The sequence below is a fragment of the Nyctereutes procyonoides genome, unplaced genomic scaffold (assembly GCF_905146905.1).
Source record: "Nyctereutes procyonoides isolate TBG_1078 unplaced genomic scaffold, NYPRO_anot_genome, whole genome shotgun sequence".
Classification (NCBI taxonomy): domain Eukaryota; kingdom Metazoa; phylum Chordata; class Mammalia; order Carnivora; family Canidae; genus Nyctereutes; species Nyctereutes procyonoides.
Window position 1 is genome coordinate 744531 of NW_026575145.1, and position 21767 is coordinate 766297.

Below are 21767 nucleotides of genomic sequence, written 5' to 3' on the forward strand. Positions count from 1 at the left end.
AATTTTGGCCTTACTAGATCTGTATTCTGGAGTCATGAAGTGTCTTGAATTTTTATGCTTTTTACCAGAGCCACCAGTAGCTTTATAATTGTGCTACTGAATTAGCTTTCTGACATTGAATTGTAATCCAAATTCTGTAACTCTGTGACAGAGAGAACTGTTTCTAATTCTTTCTTTTGTGGTGAGTTCTTCCTTCTAGTCATTTTTCTCAGTGCAGAGGGGTTGTATAAGTGGGCTGAATCAAGAATATCAACCACCCTAGATGATTCTGCTGAGGTCAGAGAATAGATATTGAAAACTAAGATCAGAATGAAATAAAACAAAAGGACCACTAAAGTGAAAAACAAATTTTACAACAAAGTAGTAAAAATTAAAAGGCCAGATTCTCAAAGAAAAAAAAAGAAAAAAAGAAATAAGCAAAAGTATAGAGGGGGGAAAAAAGAAAAAAAAGAAGAAAAAAAAAGGTTGGGGATTGAGAGATGGTGGTGGTGACAAAGTTGTAGTGGAGGCAGAATGTAGTCTACCTGAGGGTTCCTAGAGGGTGATCCTCTTGGTTCTGAGCATATTTTTAAGTTTTGTATGTTAGAAGATACTCAGTCCCAAATTTATATAAATCAGAAATACTTGTAGAGGGCCCCACCATTGACAACCAAAACATAAATGAGATAAAAGAAGGGGGCAGAATGGGAATGAGGAATATTACAGAGTGAACCAGCACACGGTATACCACCTGGTTCTGGGTGCATAGTGGTCATGTTTTAGAAGGTATTAGCTTCTGCCATTGAGAACAAAATGAGGTGGAAAAAACAAAAAACACAAAACAAAAAAATATATATATGTCTTGTATATGTCCCCAAATTGAGTATGGTTTTTTTTTATTTTTGATTTTATGATAGTCACACACAGAGAGAGAGAGAGGCAGAGACATAGGCAGAGGGAGAAGCAGGCTCCATGCACCGGGAGGCCTATGTGGGATTCGATCCTGGGTCTCCAGGATCACGCCCTGGGCCAAAGGCAGGCGCCAAACCGCTGCACCACCCAGGGATCCCTAAGTTGAGTATGTTGAAGGGAATATAGAAATGGAAAATATATCTAGGATCTGTAATTCTAGAAATGTGAAAGTGAAAAAGGAAGAATCTTAAAAATGAAGAGGTGGTAAAATATTGTAGTTAAGGAGGAAAAGAAACAAAAGGAAATTTATAGTCTAATATAAAAACAAGTTGTCTCTATCTCTCATGAATAAATATATAAAATCTTAAAAAAAAAAAAAAAAAAAAGGTGGGCAGCCTGAGTGGTTCAGCAGTTTAGCACTGCCTTCCACCCAGGGTGTGATCAGGATCGAGTCCCATTTCAGGCTCCCTGCATGGAGCCTGCTTCTCCCTCTGCCTATGTCTGTGCCTCTCTCTCTCTCTCTCTCTCTCTCTCTCTCTGTCTCTCATGAATTAATATATAAAATCTTAAAAAAAAAGTACTGGAAAAAGGAAGAAAAAAAATAGAGGAGGGGTATCCTCTGGTTCTATATACTGTAAATCCCTTGACTTCCCCTGGAGCTTCCGGTGCTGCTGAGTCGAGAACTTGCTCTTCCCCTGTCCTTCCAGCTGGTCTTCTGGGGGAAGGGCCTGCTTTGCTTATTCTCAGGTGTGTGCACCTGGGGGAGCTGCCCCGCCCCCTGCCAGGTGCACACCTCAGTGGGAGCTGTTTATCCTGTGAGGCCCGTGTTCCCTGGGGCCCTGCCCCTCCCAGGCACAGGGTGACACCAGCAGAACACCACCACTGGCGGCGGCCAGCTCTCCAGCCCTGGAGTCAGCTCCCGCAGTAACTACCGCAGCTCCCAGTCCACAGGCCTGGATGCTCCCGGGGGCGGGCCCTGACCTGCACTACTCAGGGCACGACGGGGGCAGGAGCGTCCTCACTGTCCTGTGCCCTCCTGGCCTCTGCCTGTTCCAGGGGAGCGCAGGATCCTGGGCTGTGTCCCCCGCACCCTGGGCTCCGGGGCCTGCACCGCTGGAATCGCGGCCCGGGCGGGCTCCCGAAGGCAGCAGGGCGCAGCCCCCTCCACCCGGAGCCCCCGCCTGACCCACCGGCTTCTCCCCGAGAGAAGCCGGGCGGCTCCAACCCTTTACTGAGATCCCCCCGTGGTGCGTGGTGCGCTCTCCCCTGGGTGCGCCTCCTCTGTTAGTGACCCCGGAACCTGGGGGCTCCACTGCCCCTCCCGTGGTTCTGCCCCGTTTCCCAGCTGAGCGCCTTTCCCTCCAGGAAGAATCCCACATGGATTTTTAAAGTTCCTGCTTCTCCGGGACGCGGCTTTCCTGTCCCGAGGCTCTCGCCGCCCGCTTAGCCTGGCTCCTCACCGGGCCCCTCCCCTAGTTGATTATTATATATATTTTTTCCACCTTCCTAACTTGTTAGAAGTGAAAACCCTTCTCTCTGTAGCGTTCCAGCTGTTCTCTCGTTAAATCTCAGGCCGAATTTGTAGGTTTTCAGGATAGTTTGAGAGTTATCTAGGTAAGTTGGTGGGGCCGGGTGACTTGGGGACCCTACTTCTCTGCCATCTTGCCCCGCCTCTGGGAAATATCTTTCTAATTTAAAACTACTAAAGGCCTTCCTTTACTAATCCACCTTTTAAAAAAATAGTCCATGATGTGTTAAACTATGCAGAGATCAGTACTGATTAATCCATTAAGTCTGTCAAAAGAATGTTTATTTTCAATCTAAGTTGCATCCAAAGGACAGACTGATAAATGGACTTCCTCACCACATATTGAGCCATGTGAAAAATACTGAGAGCGCTTCTCAGAGGGTCATGCTTTTCATTGGATAAAATTATCTATGGATTTCCATTGAAGCAAAATATCATCAGTTTTCAAGTATTTTTATGAGTAGAGAGTTATCAAATATCTCCTTCAGAAATGCATACACGATATAATTAAAAGGACGTAAAATTTCTTCACCATATTATTGACATTTTCACTATTGTTATGCTTAAAGAAACTCAAATATTTGAGGAGGAAGAGAAGGCTTATTTTGCTAATATTTCATATTTGTGTACCTTCAAAACACTTTGTTGACATCACCTCATTAATTTATGTAATATCTGATTCAGGCACCACAAGTATTACAGAAATAGATTTTATGTGTGTGTTAAACTTACAGATCACAGAGCAGTCAATTGACTCACACAGTTGCTGGGAGGGAGTCAGTCAAAACTGAAAAATATTGTTCCATAGATAATCAAGGTTGGAAAAGAATCTAAAATTCTTCCTCTGGTTCCAGCATATTCCTAGTGTTCATACTCCTTTATAACATAATGGTAAAGATAACCCAATATAATTATATTTTATATCCATAATCTCTTATTGAAAGTGGCATCTAGTTTTTAAATAAGTTAAATAAAAAATTTAAACTGAAAAAGAAAACAAACAAAAACAGTTCATGTATTTCTCCTGTCTCCAATCTCCTGCATGTGGCAACCACCAGAAATTCTCTGTAACTATAAGGTTGGTTTGCTTTTGTTCTTTATTTTAGACTCCATATGTAACATAAATCATATAGTATTTGTCTTTTTCTGACTTATTTCACTATTTTTCTTTCTATTCTTTTAATCTATCTTACTCTATCTTTGTAATGGTGACTAAGTTACTTTCTTACTAAATCTTTTTAGTTCCCTTGTTAAGAGAACTTTACTATGACTTGTTTGGGTGGCAGGATTTTCCTTTAAGTGAAAATCTTAAGATTTTTCTCTTCTATATTCCTTATGGGTAAAACAAGGACTAATATTGGACTAAGTAATCTTTCGTTTCTCTTATTGCTAAGATCCTCTGAATTCTACTTCCACTTTGGCCAGAGTGGTTAAGTAGATGGGGAATTGAATTCAAGAAAGGTAAAGAAATAAATAGCTATTGATCTAATTCTTAAAAGATCGATAGATTTTTAACAGGTGAAGTTAGAAATCAAGCCCCATCCAGGTGGGGAGAACAGCAGAAGCAAATGGCACGGGAATAGAATAGTATATAGATTTATAAATAAGAAGTACCCCAGTAGAGTGAAGCTTTGGAAATCTCTCTCTCTCTTTCTCTCTCTCTCTCTCAAAAAGCCACTCTTGTATAGGTGCTCTACAAACCACACTGAGAGATATTGGGCAGGATGCAGGGTGGGAAGCTGAGTAAGTCAGTACACAATTCAATACATTAGGGGTGCTCAGTGGCTCACAGCAGCAATAATCTCAACTCCTCTGAGAATCTCCTTTTCTTCCCCCCATTCCTTTCCCCTGATTTAAACATTGGCTTATTATTTTAGCCTTGTTATTCTAAGTGGTTTATTATTCTTGATGAATAGTGAATTATTCTAATGGTACTTATTATTCTATTCATTACAACTTGAGGCTGATTAGGAGTGAATAGCTGCTAAGGAGCTGTTCCAATAGCAAAATTAGATTTCTACATTTTTACGGTGCTTATTTTTCAGTATCAGTAATTGTCTTGGTAGTTCCCATCACTTAACCATCTCCCTCTGCTTTAAACTACAGAGATGTAGTCCAGTGATTGCAAAACAAAGAAACCTCTTTATGGAGTAAAAAGAATCACACTTTCAAATGAGTTTACATTTAATTGAATTTTTCACTTTCAAGAACAGTCTCACCACCATGCTTCTTTTCTAATCAATATAATATGGCAGAGATGATGCAATGATACTGTGATGCTTGCCTTATTATATGTATAGATAAGGTTCCATCTTAGTAGCACTAACGAGACTCCAAACTTTAGCTCATGCTTATGGGTTCCAACTATTTATGATCTTCCCTTTCTGCCTGCCTGCCCTCTGGACTTCTGGCTTGCTTAGCCAGTTCCTTATTATACATATCATGTACGTGATATGTATTTACATATATACACATGCATATGTCCTACTGTTTCCCGGGCTGAGCCCTGATTAATACCATCTTCATTTCATGAATTATTACTATTATAACATTCTCATTCTTGTCTATAAGAATAATTAACTTCCTCATTATCTCTATAATTCATTCAACAATTTAAAACCTTGCTTTTACATATTATCTCCTGTGGAATTAAGTGATTAGGCTGTGATTGGACACATAAAACAGAAGGTATTGTTTTATGTCAGCAAGTAGATGCTGCTAGGAGACCATCACTAGAAAGTGGAAGAAGGAAATGGTAGGAAGGGCACATATATAATTAATCTTTATTGTTATTTGAATTTACCTATCATTACATTAAGAAATGAACCTCCATGCCACTAATAAGGCTACATAACTGATTTTTCTGGTTTTTAGGTCACAAGCTTGTTCATTTTCTCTCAATCATAATGGAAAGAAAGTGACTTGCTTTGCTTCACCCCTTTTTATATAGACCCTCCATACTAGTGTCACACAGTCTTTTGATGACTCTCTTCATTCTTTTCCTTTGGAGACTCTTACTGAGTGCTCTTTACTTACATAATTTGGACTTATTTTACTGTAGCCTGCAGTATGTCTGTCACATAGAATTCATAGAGTTTCATCTCATTATTCATCTGAGTCTATCGTAGATATTCTCTTTCTGGAATTCTTTTCTTTGTTGTTCTCCTGAACTATAAATAGCAATTTTATTTTCTAGAGAAAGATTTTACATACTAGATTTTCTGAATCCCTGTGTGTTTAAGAAATATGTCAATATTTGATAGTCATGACAACTTTTAATTGGCTGATTGGCTAAATATAATAAAGTTTTATGTTTAAAGAATTTTGATTCACAATATTAAGTTACTTCAAATTCGTCTTTTTCAGAAGCCTGAAGTAATTCTCACCTTTTTTTCTTTGGAAGACAACTTTGTTTCTCTTTAGAGGTTTTGCATTCACATTAAAAATATATAAAAGTTCCATTTGCTTCACATCCTGACATTGCCATTCTAAGAAGACTTTCTAGTCTTTTTTTAGTGGGTAGGTAGTGACATAGTATTTCGGTTTATATTTACATTTATCTAATGGCTAATGATTTAGAGCATCCTTTCCTAGGTGTCTTTCTCATGCATATATATTCTTTGTTGATATGTCTATTCAGATCTTTTGCCTTTTTAAAAATCAGATTGGTTGTTGGGTTCTTGTTATTCAGTTGTAAGCGTTTCTCCTATATCCTAGATACTGTATTCGTCATTTTAAACTTAACAGATCCATAATTGAACTCTTATCTGCTTTTTTTCTTCACCAATCCTGGTCATCTTCCAATTATATCCATGTCAGTGAGTAATCCAATTACAACTGCCTAAACATTTCCTTCCTTTACTCAACACCCAATTCATCCTCTAATCTTTTCACAAAAAAAATTTTTTTTAACATCACTGGATCCAACTTAGTCTAAGCCAAAATAATGTCTCAATTCCCATACTGTCATTGAATACAAACTTGTCCCCTTCTAGTCTTCCCTCCCTACAGGAGTATTTTTAAGTCACACAATGTTCTTGCTATAACCCTTCCTCAAAAACTTTTCGTTTAAATTATACTAAATTTCAAAATCAGTATCACCACCTAAAACAATCACTTCTAGAACTGTACATACACAGGTGCTTATTTTAACTTTAGGATGCATAAACGGCACATGGAAAGCTTGGTAAAACAGATTCCTGGGCTCGGCCTGACAGACTCTGATTTGGTAGGTCTGCAGTGGGGACTAAAAATAAGTTCTCAGAAAATTCTGACACTGACATCCATGGACCATATGTCTATACACATGACATGTGTCCTAAACTTTCCAGGCCCACCTATACTTAAGCCATCTGAGCTCTTTTTTTTCCTTGTATGTGGGAACATCATTTCAATCTCAGTACTTTTTTTCTGTTTCCATCCTCTTTCCATTGATTTTCCTCTGCATACTCCAAAGATCCCTCTTTTGATCATTCAGTTTTTATTCATAGGTCATCTCCTGAAAGGCTCATATCCTAAAGTCCATTCCTCAATGTGGTAATGCATTTACTTATCCTATACATCTTTTCTTATTAGTAGGTATTATTATTTTGTCATTTATATGTTAATTTGTATCTCCACCCTCCACACTTGGAAAGAAATGTCATTAGAAGCGAGTGTTACCTTGTTCAATTCTGTATCCTGCAAATGTGATTTTGCAAGTGCACATATGTATTTGTTGAATAAGTGAATGGGAATCCTTAGAATGCCTGAGGAATAAGTGGCAGGAGGCAATTTCAATGAGCTAGGTGGAGATTAGTTCAGTTAGGGCTTTGTGTAAAATACCAAGACTCATCTAATAAGGTATGATGAGGAGAAATGTCACTTAAGGAACTATTTCCATTTCTCCTAGATCTTAGATATCTTTCTCCAAGATATTGTTTGGCATTGTTTATCATGCATCATTTAACAGATTGCATAAACTTGATATGCACTAATTATTTAAAAAAGATCCAGAAGCCCTTCAGTGAAGAAAAGAGAGTAAGAAATATCTTTCAGTATTTCCCACAGTCATTAGACACATATTTTTTGTGTGTGTGATAGCTTCAGTTGTAAATACATGAGAATGAGTTATGTAGTTTCCAACCACGAATCACTCAACATATGCTTCTCTATAACTAGGTACTAGAACTATAGGCTTATGGTGTGTACCCTCAACCTTCCTGAAAGTCTAATAATTTTGGATTGAGGTAGCACCGTGAACCAAAATGGGAGATCATATTGTCATCAAAACCCTAATAGAAGAAGAGCCAAATGAATCCTACACATCAAGTCTTGTTGATACTATATGGCTATGGATTTTCCCTCTATTAACATTAGCTCAACTGTTTAAAATACTGTCTTAGGAAATTGTAATTATAAAGAAGTTTTGAGACCTAACATTTGGAACTTCAGGTAAGTTGTATTTTGTTTTAAGCAAACATGCGATATGAATTATAAGCATTTTAAATCAAGTTCTGAATGTGAGGCTAGAAAATTTACCTGGGTAACATTTATGTTGCAATTTTGCATGAATTTGACAGAATGATTTCTGACCTGTGTTCCATAGTCCAAATGTTCATGAAAATGTCATTTATATTCAGACTGAATAACTGATAGTTTTTAGAGTACACCAAACACAGGCTGTCAGTTAATATAGCAGAGTAACTGGGCTAGTATTTAAGAGAAAGAAGTATATATTAATGCAAAGATAAACCCAAACTGCTATGGATATGTTTTTTCTTTGTTAAAACTTCTGGGAAGCATCCAATCACAATTCCCCCACTTTTATGAAATGAAGCAAAGAAGAACCATGGATAAATCTACAATTTTGTATCTGAGAGAAATAATTTAAAGCAGAATATAGGAATGCCTGGATGGCTCAGTGGTTGAGCCTCTGCCTTCCCCTCAGGGCCTAATCCCAGACTGGGATCAAGTCCCTGCCCGGAGCCTGCTTCTCCTTCTGCCTATGTGTCTGCCTCTCTGTCTGTGTCTCTCACGAATAAATAAAATCTTTAAAAAAATAAAGCAGGGTATAAAGTCAAAACTCAATTCTTAAGATTATCATCACTATTATTCTCTCATGTTAGGCATATGAAAATTTGATATTATAAATTCTCTCTCCCATTCTCTAACACTCAATAGGCTATTAAAATATCTAATCTGATCCTCTAATAACAAACATAAATAAGATTCTTTTTTTATAGAAAATATATATGTTTTTAAGATTCTATCTATTTATTCATGAGAGACACACAGAGAGAGGCAGAGACACAGGCAGAGGGAGAAGCAGGCTCCACGCAGGGAGCCCCATGTGGGACCCGATCCCAGGACTCCAGGACCACGCCCCAGGCCGAAGGCAGGCGCCAAACCGCTGAGCCACCCACGGATCCCCCAAACATAAATAAGATTCTATCTAAAATTCTGGGACATATAAAGGAAAAAGCACTGTTAAGTCTCTAAAACAGATTTATGGAAATTATTTCCAGTTGCATTCTCTGATTTCAACCTGTCAAGTTCTGCAATTAAAAAAGCACTATATACTTCAATGTTTGACGCCAATCTTAGAAATAATGAAAATATTTCTACTCTTAGTTCTAATTATTAAATCCAAACTTTAAAAACACCAATTTTCTGTGATCTCTCGAGTGACTAAATCATGAATTGTAGACTAAGTATGGTAAAACTTTAAAAATGCAATAAACAGAAAGTTTTGATGTTTCTAGCCTCTTAGGAAGCATTACAGTCCTCTTATGTCATTGTTGGTAGACTAATATGCCATTACTTCTTTACTCAAAATTTATGGAAGTTTTATTTCTCCCCCATAGACTTTCAGATCACATCGGAATGCTCATCACATAGAATTATTCAACCACTCCTGTCTTGCAAGCATGAAAATACATTTCCCCATTTTTTCACTAGTAGAAGCACACCCTGGTTTTAAAAGTTGTCTCCTATATTCAACAATCCAAATTTTATTTCTATGGAAACAGGACTTTATAGTCTGCAGGAAATGTTAACCCAGCCTCTAATGCTAGTGGCTGGTAGCTGGCTTCCATTTCTTTTCCCAGTGAAAATAGATGTCAAAGTGGTTAGAACCAAGGAAAGGTCTTGCAATGCTTCTTAGAAAAAAAATTCTTATTTCAGTAGATCCAATTTCTTTAGGACATGCTAAAGGCAACCAGATATTGAGAATGATACTACCGTCTCATTTTAACTCCACGGTGTCAAGCCGGTTCTATGAGTAAGTTGTTCTATAAAGTGAAAGAGCACTTGGTTTTTGGCTTCTAGAAATATTAAGGTATTATACATAAAAAGCTACAATTTAAAACTGAACTTTTTATAAATCTACATTTTAAAGTTCTTACAACAGAAAAACACATAGTATACATTAATCGTAAAATTATACAAGTAGCTTTTTTAAAGTAATGATATGAGCTCTCATAAAGTAAATCAAGGATAATCTGACCACTGTTCCTATAGGTTAGTCCTGGGAGGCTAATATTTATCCTTTCTCTGATGTGTAAGATTTTTTTTTTTTTTTAGAAATACTGTCTTATGGTATTAGTTGTATTAAGACATTGGACTAAATATCCTTTTAACCCCTAAGACAGTTAGAAAAAAAATCAGTAACTTATAATTATAAAATCTCAAGTTAGAAATACATGGCATTAGTATAATTTAAGTGTCTGTTCAAGTGCTGTCTTCTCAGAAAGAAGTCCCATGAGCACCATATCCTAACTAGCAGCTCACTACTCACAGCCAGTCCCCTGATTCTACTTTTCCTTGACTATACTCATTCCTTCTATTGGTGTATGTGTGTGTGTGTGTGTGTGTGTGTGTAATATTTTAAAATTAATTTCACCTTTTAAATTGTTTCTATGGAAACAATAAAAAGAGGACTATGTTAGAGTCCTAGATAGAAGAGGCTTGAGTCACATGATAGGAAGGTGTAATATGTGGTTAATTAGTTATTGGTTTAAACAAACTATTACGATATTATTAAGTCAAAAATGTTCAAGGAGAAATAGAAACAAACCATTACTTGAAAAATAAGCAGGGTACAAAGGCGCATATAAGATATGATCTCATTTTGGTGAAAAAAAAAAAGAAAAATCAATGCCTGTACTTAGAAAAGACCTACACACATTGCTTTATGAAGAAGATTTGAATAGAATATTAAAACTCAAGGGCACCTGAGCTATTCAGTCAGTTAAACCTTGGACTCTTGATTTTGAGTCTCAAGGTCATGAGATCAAGCCCTGCCCTGGGCTCTGTGTTCAACCGGGAGTCTGACTGAGATTCTCTCACTCTCCCCACTCACTCTTTCTCTTTTGAAAATAAATAATTTTTAAGATATTTATTTATTCATGAGAGACAGAGAGAGAAAGAAAGAGATGCAGAGATATAGGCAGAGGGAGAAGCAGGCTCTCTGCAGGGAACCTGATGTGGGACTCCATCTGGATTCTGGGATCACACCCTGAAAAGACAGATGCTCAACTGCTGAGCCACGTAAGCATCCTGAAAATAAATAAATCTTAAAATAAAAAGAAAATTAAAATTCTGTCAAGTAACAAATCACAAATTTACAATAGTAAGTTTTTAAATTCAACAAAGCTGCTAATTGCTATCTATTAAAAATTGTTATAACTAAGTATGAGTTGAAGTCAGGAGGCAGGTCTAATAACATAAACAATACATAAAACTACCTATATATAATACATGCATGTGTTGAGGCACACATACCTTATACTGAGACTACATATTTTTATTTAAAAAATGAGTAAAACTATTAAAATTGTGAGATGTCTTATTTTTATTGGACTTACATATATAACAGTTTTGGAATCTTATATTCTTTTAAACCAATCAGAATAAAGTTTAAACTTTCTGGAAAATAACAAAGGGATAGAGAAGAAAAAATTAGTTCAATATACTATTTAAAAATATATTTGTTTTGCAGATTATTGGTCCTTGAATTAAGGCTTTTGTTTTCATTACTACTCTCAGGGTTTAAACCAAGTCCACAAATAATTTTACAGCAGAAAAGTTTTCAGAAAATTAACATTGATTTCTATGAAATATCATAAAAAGCTCATTTAGTGAGAGATTCTCAGAATTGGAAGAAATCTCAGAAATCAACTGATTTTTTTCCACTGTACAATGCATTCATGATTCCCTCTATACCATCCGTGTTAGTAATCATTCAGCATCTAGGTGAATGCTCCTTATGGTAAAATACTATCTACTAAGGCAATCCCTTTGTGGATCTCCCAGCATATTCCAGTGTAGGAGTTTTATGGAACCTTGGTTCTGGCAGTGATGGTGACAGATCTTATTTCAAAAGCAGACCAGAGCATGCCTAGTTAAAATGCAGGCCAGGGACCAATCACTGCCTACAACAGGAATAACATAACAGAGAAAAAGAGATTAATAAATGAAATGTGAATGATGCTTATGGACTGAACAGCAAGATGGAAGAAGCAGAGTAATCTAAAAGAGTAATGGAAAGTAATCAAGCTGGAAAAAAAGAGAGAAAAATATTATACAAAACAAGAATAGACTTAGGGCACTCAGTGACTCCATCAGATGTAATAACAGCCATATTATAGAAGTATCAAAGGACGCAAGTGAGGAGAGAGGGTAGAAAATATATTTGAAGAAATAATAGCTGAAAACTTCCCTAATCTGAGGAAGGAAACAGATATCCAGATCATGGAGGAACAGAGGACTTCCATCAAAAATAAACAAAAGCAGATCCACACCAAGACATACTGCAAGTAAATTGGCAAAATATAGTGATAAAGAAAAAGTTTAAAAGCAACAAGAAGACAATAACTTATAAGAGAAAACTCATAACGTTAGCAGGAGATTTTACAGCAGAAACTTTCCAAGCCAGAAGGGAGTGACATGATGTATTCAAAGTGCTGAAAGGGAAAAATCTCCAGCTAAAAATATTCTATCTAGCAATCATTCAAAATAGAAAGAGAAATAAAGAGTTTCTCAGACAAAAAAAATTAAAGGAGTTCATGACCACTAAACCAGCCCTATAAGAAATACTAAAGGAAACACTTTTGTAAAGGGACCTCCTTGTATAAAGAGAAACCAAAAATGACAGTATAAAAGTAGGAAACACAAAAGCAGGAATATGAATATTTCCATAAAAAATCACTTCAGTAACTCATAAAATAGAAGGATGTAAAATTTAATGACATATGCCTAAAATGTGGGAAAGAGAGGAGTGAAGAATGACTTCTAACTTAAACCATCAATTGAATCTAGGCTGTTATATATAGAAGCCTAATGTTAATCATATGGTAAAAACCACTAGTAAATATGCAAATAATAAAGAGAAAGTAATTTTAATATATTCAAAGAAAAATAAGCAAAGCATGAAAGAGAAAGGATTAGATAAAATCCTCAGAAACAACCACAAAATAATAAAATGACAACAAATTATCAATAATTAATTTGAATGTAAGTGGACTGAACACTGCAACCAAAAGATATAGGGTGACAGAATGGATGAGAAACAAGACCCACCTATATGTTGCCTACAAGAAACTTATTTTAGACCTAAAGATACCTGTAGATTGAAAGTGATGTGATGGAAAACATCCATCATACAAATGGATATTTAAAGAAAGCCAGAGTAGTAATACTTATATCAGATGAAGTAGAATTCAAAACAAAGACTGTAACAAGAGGCAAAGACCCTATTTAATAATGGAGATAGCCCAACAAGAATATCTAACAATTATAAATATTATGCACACAACAGGGCAGCCCAAGTGGCTCAGCAGTTTAGTGCCACCTTTGACCCAGGGCGTGATCCTGGAGACCCGAGATCGAGTCCCACGTTAGGTTCCCTGCATGGAACCTGCTTCTCCCTCTGCCTTGTCTCTGCCTTTCTCTCTCTCTCTCTGTGTCTCTCGTGAATAAATAAATAAAATCTTTTAAAAAAAGAAATATTATGCACACAATATAGAGGCATCCAAATACATAAAACAGTTTATAACAAATTAATTAATTGATAATAATACATTAATAATAGGGAACTTTATCATTGCACATACATCAATGGACATATCACTTAACAGAATATAAACAGATAAACAATGGCTATGAATGACACAGTGGAAAAGATAGATTTAACAGATTTAACAGAACATTATACAGAACATTCCATCTTAAAACAGCAGAAAACAACTGCACATGAACATTCTCCAGAATAGATCACATTAGTTCACAAAACAAGCCTCAACAAATTCAAGAAGATTGAAGTCATACCATGGATCTCTTCTAATGACAATGTTATGAAACTAGCAGTCAAATAGAAGAAGAAATCTGGAAAGATCACAAATAACTGGAGGTTAAATAACATGCTAAAACAATGAATAGGTCAACCAGGGAATAAAAGAAGAAATTAGAAAGTACATGGAAAGAAATGAAAATGAACACACAATAGTCCAAAACCTTTGGGATGCAGCAAAAAGTGGTTCTAAGAGGGAAGTTTATAGCAATACAGGCCTACCTCAAAAAAAAAAAAAAAAAAAAAAAAACAAGAAAAATCCCCAAATAACCCAACCTTACATCTAAGGAGCTAGACAATAAAGAAATAAAGCCTAAAAGTAGCAGAAGGAAGGAAATAATAAAGATTAGGGCAGAAACAAATGATATAGAAACTAAAACAAACAATAGAACAGATCAACAAAACCAGGAACTAGTTCTTTGAAAAAGAAAATCAATAAAGTTGATAAACCTCTAGCCAGACTTACCAAGATAAAGGACTCAAAATCACAAATGAGAGACAAGTAACAATGAGTACCACAGAAATATAAGAATATTATGAAAAACTATACATCAACAAATTGGACAATCTTAAAGAAATGGATACATTTCTAGAACCTAGAACTTATCAAAATTGAATCAGGAAGAGATTGGCAATTTAAAAAATATTATCAGCAAAGAAATTGAATCAATAATCCAAAAAAAAAAAAAAGTCCAACAAACAAAAGTCCAGGACCAGATGGCTTCACAGGTGAATTCTATCACACATTTCAGATGAGCTAATACTTACCCTTTTCAAGCTGTTCCAAAAAATAGAAAAGGAAAGAAAACTTCCAAATTCACTCTATGAGGCCAACATTACCATGATACCAAAACCAGATAAACACACCACTAAAAAAGAGAGCAGTAAGCCAACATCTCTGATGAACAAAGATGCAAAACTTCTCAACAATATACTAGCAAAGCAAATTGAACAATACATTAAAAAATCATTCACCATGATCAAGGGCAATTTATTTCTAGGTTACAAAGATGGCTCACTATTCACAAATCAATTGACATGATAAATCACATTAAGAGAATGGGTTAAAAATACGATCATTTCAATAAACACAAAAACAATTTGCAACACTCATTCATGGTAAAAACCCTCAACAAAGTATGTTTAGAGGCAACATAACTCAATGTAATAAAGGCCATATTTGAAAAACCCATAGCTAACATTATCCTTAATGGGGACTAATTGAGAGTCCCCCTGCCCCCCCAATTCAGGAATAAGAGAAGGATGTCCACTCTCATTTCTTTTATTCAACATGGTCCTGGAAGTTCTAGCCACAGCCATCAGCCATCAGACAACAACAACAACAAAAGGTAAAAGGCATCGAAATCAGAAAGGAAGATAGTAAAACTTTCACTATTTGCAGGTGACATGATACTCTGTAGAGAAAACCCATAAGACCCCACCCAAAAACTTCTAAAACTGATAAAGAAATTCAGCAAAGTTGCAGGACACAAAATCAGTGTACAAAATCTGTTGCATTTCAATATATCCAAAACAGTAAGATGCCTAGGAATAAATCTAACCAAAGAGGTGAAATACCTGTACTCTGAGAAGTATAAAACATTGATGAAAGAAATAACTATTGGTAAATATATATATACTACCCAAAGCAATCTACATATTTGATGCAATCCCTATCAAAATACCAATCGCATTTTTCACAGACCTAGAACAAATAGTCCTAAAATTTGTATCAAACCACAAAAGACCTCAAATAGCCAAAACAATCTTGAAAAAGAAAAGCAAAGATGGGAGCATCAGAATTCTGGACTTCCAGTTATATTACAAAGCTATAGTGATCAAAACATTATGCTACTGGCACAAAAATAGACACATAGATCAATAGAACAGATAGAAAACCCAGAAATAAACCCATAATTATATGATCAATCAGTTTTTGACAAGGGAGGAATGAATATCCAATGGGAAAAATAATGCCTTCTCAACAAACAGTGTTGGGAAAACAGGACAGCAACATGCAGAAAAACGAAACTGGACCACTGTTTTAAACCATACACAAAAATAGACTCAATATGAGGGAAAGACTTAAATGTGAGACCTGAAACTATGACAATTCTAGAAGAGAGCATAGGTACTAGGTATCTTACATAATCCATAGTAACATTTTTCTAGGTATTTCTCCTGAGGCAAGGGAAATAAAAGCAAGAATAAATGATTGGAACTACATCAAAATAAAAAGCTCTGCACAGTGAGAGAAATAATGCAAAAACCAAAAAACAACCTACTGAATAGGAGAAAATATTTGAAATGACATATCTGATAAAGGGTTAGTATCCAAAATATATAAAGAATTTATAAAACTCAACTTTCCCAAAACATATATAATTACGAATTGGGCAGAAAACATGAAGAGACATTTCTCCAAGACAGCCAACAAACGTATGAAAAGATGCACTTACCATCAAGGAGATACAAATCAAAACTATAATGAGATATCATTTCACACCTGTCAGAATGGCTGAAGTCAACAACACAAAAACAACAGGTGTTGGTGAGGATGAAAAAAAGGAACCTTGTGCATATTTGGTGAGAATGGAACCTGGTGCAGCCACTCTGGAAAATAGTATGGAGGTTCCTAAAAAAGTTAAAAATAGAACTACTCTATGATCTTGTAACACTACTCGATTTACCCAAAGCATACAAATATTCTAATTCAAAGAATACATGCACCCCTATGTTTATGGCAGCATTATTTCCGATAGCTGATATATGGGAGCAGGCCATGTGTCCGCCAACTGATAAATGGATAAAGATGTGGCATGTGTGTGGTGTGTATAATTACAGCGAAATAATTAATCCACAAATTAAAATCTTGCCATTTGTAATGACATGGATGGAGCTAGAGCATATTTTGCTAAATAAGTCAATTAAAGAAAAACAAATACCATATGATATCACTCATATAGAATTTAAGAAACAAAGCAAACAAAGGGGGAAAAAAGAGAGGGGCAAACCAAGAAACAGACTCTTAATTATAGAGAACTGATGGTTTCCAGAGAAGAGGGACCTGATGGGATGGGTTAAATAGGTGATGGGGATTAAGGAGTACACATGTCATGATGATCACCAGGTGATATATGAAAATGCTGAATCACTAAATTATACATCTGATACTAATATAACACTGTGTTAACTGGAATTGAAATTTAAAAAATACGGGATGTCTGGGTGGCTCAGTGGTTGAGCATCTGCCTTCGGCCGAGGGCGTGATCCCACAGTTCTGGGACCGAGTCCCACATCGGGCTTCCTGTAAGGAGCTTGCTTCTCCCTCTGCCTATGTCTCTGCCTCTCTCAGTGTCTCTCATGAATAAAATAAAATCTTTTAAAAAATAAAATAAAATAAAAATAGAAATTCTGAATATATATTTTTTCAAATGAACACTGATCAAAATAGACCATATCCTAGGCCACAAAAAAATTAAAAAGGATTGAAATAATACTTTCTATAATAAAAAATTAGAAATCATTAACAGAATATCTAAAAACTATCCAAATACATAGGAATTAAATTACACACTTCTAAATAATCCATGGCTATTGAAAAAATCAAAATCTAAATAGTATTTTTGACTAATTAAAATGGAAATAAAACCTTTGAGGAAATTTTGTAGCATTAAATATTTCTAAATTAGGGAAGAAGAAAAATTGTGAAAATTTGATTAAGCTTCTAAAATTCAAGCTTAAGAAACCAGAGAAAGAATATCAACTTAATTCTAAGTGAGCAGAAGGAAGGATGTAATAGAGAAATAAGAAGAAAACAATATAGTAGAAAATAAAACAATGGGAAAAAAATGACAAACAGTGGATCTGGTTCTTTGTAAAGATGATGAAATTAATAAACCTTTAGCTAGACTGGGAAAAGAGAGGAAGACACAAGTTATCAACATAAAATGAGAAAGAGGGACATCACTACAGATTCTATATACATTACAACTCTACTAGATGAATACTGTGAACAATTTTTTACTAATAAATACATAACTTAGGTAAAATGAAAAAAAAATCCCTGAATGATATGACACTAAAGCTCACTTAAGAAGAAATAGATGTCACAGTGGTCTACATGGGCTAAATAAAAACAATTTGTAATTAAAAACATGCCCAACTGAGAAAATTCTGGGTCCTGATGGCTTTACTGGTTCACTCTTCACAAACTCTTCTAAATAATAGAAAAGGAGATAACACTTCTTCATACATTTTATGAAGCCAGCATTACCCTGACTCAAAAATCAGAGACACTAAAAGTATTAAATTCATCAAGACAAGAGACTTTAGCAAAATTTTGGCAAATTGAATGAAATCATATATAAAGGAGATCAATATTACATGACCAAATGTGGTTTGTCAGGGATACAACTTGCAAGTTTTTATTAACATTAAAAATTTAATTTGACAACAGACTAAAAAGAAAAGCCAGTGATCAATAAATTTAGGAAAAGCTCTTGATAAATTCCAACAATCACTTATGTTTATTTTTTTATTTTATTTTTTAAAGATTTTATTTATTTATTCATGAGAGACACACAGAGAGAGACACAGACACAGACACAGGCAGAGGGAGAAGCAAGCTCCCTGCAGGGAGCCTGACGTGGGACTGGATCCTGGGTCGTGGGACTCAATCCTGGCTCTCCAGGATCATGCCCTGGGCTGAAGGCGGTGCTAAACTGCTGAGCCACCTGGGCTGCCCAATCGCTTATGTTTAAAAAAGACTCTCAGCAAGTTATGAATATAAGGAACCACATTTCTATTGACAGATGACATCTGTAACCCCCTACAGCGAAATGATAAAATACTGAGTATATTTTCTACTAAGGTAGAGAACTGGACAAGGTGTCCTTCACCGCATATTACTAGAGTTCTATGTCAGTGCTTAAGGCATAAATATAAAATGCTAAGAAAGGAAAGCAAGAAGGACCAGAAATATGGTTGAAAAGGAAGAAATAAAACTACATTATTATCAGATGATGTGATTATATTTTTAAAAAACCTAACAAATATACAAAAAGCTATAATAACTAGGAGGTTGATTTAGTAAAAACATAGGATGTAAGGACAATAAATGCCAATTCTATTTATGTATATTAGCAACAAATCTCTCAAATTGAAATTTAAAACATGAAATTTACATTAGCAGCAAGAAATATGAAACTTTAGGGATAAGTTTTACAAAATTACTGATGTACACAAAAATCCTCAGAAATGTAGCCCTGTATATTTGCTTGATCAGAAAACTAGAACAGATGTTATGAATTTTAAAAATTATAAGTAAAAGAATCTAGACACAAACATTGCATACTATAATACTTTGAAATTCTAGAAAAATGATAATAGAAAATAGAAAAGTAGTTGCTCATGCCCAGGAGAGCATGAGGAAGGAGACTGAATGCAATGTGGTGTGAAGAAACTTTTTTCCGGTGATAGAAACTTTCTGATATCATGATTTTGGTGATAGTTATGTGACTACACAATTATCTGTCAAAATCATCAAGTTATACACTTAAAATTGGTTAACTGTATTGTGTATAAGTTATGCCTCAAAGCTAACCAACAGAAAGTTTTTAAGTTTATCATCATATTCTTTAATACCTAGTGACTTTGGTCTTTGGTGTAAAGCATTTATAAAGTGCTGTATAGAAACAGAATTATGGGGATCCCTGGGTGGCTCAGTGGTTTAGCGCATGCCTTCAGCCCAGGCCAGGATTGAGTCTCATATCGGGCTCCCTACATGGAGCCTGCTTCTCCCTCTGCCTGTGTCTCTACCTCTCTGTGTGTCTCTCATGAATAAATAAATTGAATCTTAAAAAAAAAACAGAATTAAGATTTTCCTGTTTTATCTTTTCTGTGCTGCAGTTTATTTGTGCCAAGCTAAATATGCCAACTCAAGCTTTTGTCTTAATGATAAAATATGCATAAGCACCAAAATGCCCTACAGATACAGATTCTCTATACTCTGAGACAGCTTCAATAATGAAATGATAAAAACAAGAAAATGCAAAATTTAATCACATTCAGCTGTGAGTCCTTATTCCTATTTTAAAAAGGATTTCTTATCTCCCAGTGACAGAAGAATTAATAAAATTTTTTAGGTTATTTTTTTTAAGTAAAGTCATGTCCGCTGGTCAAAGGTATAAACTTATTTCTCCTTTTAACAAACCTCACTTTTAGTTCCTGGGGAAAAAAAATATATATATATATTTCCAGGACACATTTTCTCACCTAATTTTCAAGTGAATGCATGATTCAGAGAATACTATGCTTTTAAATATTTTGTTGAAGAAAGTGTCTTCCCTGGCCCTGTTGGGATAATAGGTGAAAGTGGACAAGGGATTCCATATAGTTTGCAAGTTTCCTGTCTTTTAAGTATGGGTTCCTCCCTTTAAAGGTTACTTAGGAATCTGTGCCATTTCAACCTCACTTAGCATGCCAGCATCAAGTTCATGTGTCAAGGAACTAGCCAAGAAAACAGTTGGGGCCATTCTTGAGCTACAGATGGAATCCAGGCTTTCCTCCAAGTCTACCTTCACCCATGAAATTTCATGCAGTTTAAAAATATGTCCCCTTCCACTGTGTGATAGTACCCTAGGAATCCATTTCTATGTATGCCAGAAAAAAATCTTGCAAATCTTTTGTTCCCTAGATCGTGATTTTTCTTATTTTTCCAGGACAGTATATGTCTAGTCATGGGTAATATGGTAACAAAGCACGAGACACATCACATCACCTGGCAATGTTTACTGCAGGTAAGATAATAGTGAGGCATTAAAAAAAAAAAAAAAGTAAGACCAGCCTCATATCTTCTAGGGAAGATAGTCTCAATGTGCTTTGAGTGTTTGAATAATCGACATATTGCATTACTTGATTGCATTACTTGAAATCCTATCTCCCAAACTATGTCCTAACTTCCACATGAGACACAGCCAGTTTGTTCACTGAACCTCCACGGTAATTTGCCCACCCGGTTTGTTAACTTATACCATAATTTGCCCATCCACAGGATCAGATCCTGCAACTGTAGCTGTAAGAGATGTAGGATTATTTTAAGGAAGCTCCCTGGCCCTTTGATCATGACTTGGGGAAAGAATTTGAAATCCTGAGCTTGTCTATTTATTTTGCTCTCCAACGAAGTAACAGCCAGTAGGTTATTGACATCGTATTTTGCATTTTCACCATAATGGTCGACCTTAGCCCTAATCAAGCCTGAGGAACATTCCTTCAGTACAGGCTGCATTCCAGAGTACCACATTTAAGTAACTGCTTTGCTGAGTGAAAGAGAGTTACCAATGTCTCAGAATCTGATGTTAATAAAGTCATCACTGTGTTAAAAATAAAACTATAGGCTAAGGTGAAGTTGCTTACTTCACTAGGACAGCAAACCAATATTCAACTGCAGTCTGAACCTGTCCAGGAGTGGAATTTTAGCTAATCAATGGAATTTCTGGTCAACACCAAGGAGGGCTGTCACATTGGCTCTTCTCCATCCCCCGAATGAAGGTGAGGTTATCTGCATTAGACCCCTTCCCTGCCTCTTAAGGGTAGGTGACCTGGCCTGAAACAATCCTTTCTTTCTTCTTGCTATTAACTTCTTGCTCCATCCTCTCTCCTATTAAAACCTTGCATTTTGTATAACTCCATACTTGATAAATGGAGTGCAGCCTATTCATGAATCCTTAAAGCCAGTCAGATCTTCAGATTTACTGGGATGGATCTTATTATTTATCAGCTGAATCATATAATCAAGCCTCCAGAGCTTCACATCCTTGAGAGTTCTATATGTTACTACTCCTGGGATTATTATAGATTAGATGCAGAAAAAGCCATATCCTCTAGTTCAAAGCAAGCAGTATTTAATACAATATACTGAATTGACTTATATAATTTTGGAGAGGGCTGAAAATACAAGTTATGCTAAGATCTCCAGTTCTTTCAGAACTGCATATAGTCCTCTGTTAGGAGGCTCCA